We start from the raw sequence: 1,224 nt of genomic DNA, 5'->3' as shown, positions 1-1,224 counted from the left end.
AAAGTGTTTTAATACAGGAAAAAAATCCCACTGTCTTCAATATAAGATGTATCAAAATAATTTATTTATTCAATTGTGTTCTTTTATAAATATTTCTGTGGATGATTTTTTGCTAACGCTAAAAATTAAATGAGTTAAAAAAGTAAAGAGAAACAAAGAAAATAAAACTAACTAAGAAAAGGTGAATTATTTAAGTTATTAAAGAGATTTAAATAAGACAGATTTCAACCATTGCAAGGAAGAGTTGTTCAGAGGAGGAGGAGCAATAGTCACCAATCAGAAGTTTTAGTTTTAGTAAATGGGCGGGACTTCCTGTTGAAGAACCTCATGTTGTCGGGTAGTTAATTCTCTCCCTCGCTGCTCTCTGAATAGTAAAGACGTTGGTCATGTTGTCTCGTGTTTTTCTCCCTCGTGTAGTTTCATCGTCACAACAGGCTGAACAAACGAACGCCGTGGCGTTTTGTCATTATTTGCAAGAGCAGGAAATGGTGAGTAGTAAGTAAGGTTTGTTTTAACATGTGGACGAGTTGCTACTGCTGCGTTGGCCTGAAGAGCCACACGTTGGCGAAGTAACACAACTTGAATGAATTGTACCGGGCTGTTGTAATCCTGTGGTTTATAAGAGATTATGTTAAACTAAGCATCGTCTGAATAATATTACAGATGAGAGCGGAGACACAGCTGGACAGCAAGGCGCTGTTTAGCGGACTAAAGACCTGGAACAGGCCAAACTTCCGGTCGTAGACTCCCAACTCCAAGACGCCATGATGGCGCTGATGCCATGTGGAAGTGAAGCTTGTTGACCACAGAAGCTGGTGAGTCTGTATCTTGGTCACTTGAAAGAATTTGAGCCAGTGATGACAAACTTAAATATTTCTGACACCTACTATGAGCGCTGACCTTCAGCCACTGATTCTCTCTTTGTCCTGAGGCCTTGATGTCACATTCATTTGTTTACTGTAATAAATGGAAGCTTGACTCAAATTGATCATTTAAAATAATTTCACAGGTTAAAATGCGCCAATTTCAAAGTAGTCGCAGGACAGGCTCTCCCCAGCATATGAAGTGGTGAGTACGTCTTCTGAATATATTTTGGTCAGCGAGTACGTCTTCTGAATATATTTTGGTCCACAGTATAAATCACGGAATGTAAAAAAACAACAAACTTTAACACATTCCTGTTTGCTGTTGGTGAGATCTGGCTAGATGTTTGTGTGATATTCA

The 1,224-nt window shown here is 38.9% G+C and overlaps 1 long non-coding RNA gene and 1 other non-coding gene across 2 annotated transcripts; both read left to right on the top strand.

Annotated features, from left to right (window-relative positions):
• The first annotated feature begins 308 nt into the window (after positions 1 to 308).
• Positions 309 to 1,095, top strand: LOC103399167 (uncharacterized). The gene is made up of 3 exons (XR_523598.3): positions 309 to 488; positions 664 to 815; positions 1,010 to 1,095. It is a non-coding gene; the product is annotated as an uncharacterized LOC103399167 (long non-coding RNA).
• LOC112486631 (small nucleolar RNA SNORD60) lies at positions 850 to 936 on the top strand. The gene has a single exon (XR_003049146.1). It is a non-coding gene; the product is annotated as a small nucleolar RNA SNORD60 (small nucleolar RNA).
• Positions 1,096 to 1,224: the final 129 nt, after the last annotated feature.

The sequence above is a fragment of the Cynoglossus semilaevis genome, unplaced genomic scaffold, assembly GCF_000523025.1.
Source record: "Cynoglossus semilaevis isolate Cse_v1.0 unplaced genomic scaffold, Cse_v1.0 scaffold4515, whole genome shotgun sequence".
Taxonomy (NCBI): Eukaryota; Metazoa; Chordata; class Actinopteri; order Pleuronectiformes; family Cynoglossidae; genus Cynoglossus; species Cynoglossus semilaevis.
The sequence above is the reverse complement of the archived record's forward strand: the minus strand, read 5'-3'. Positions and strand labels throughout refer to the sequence as shown.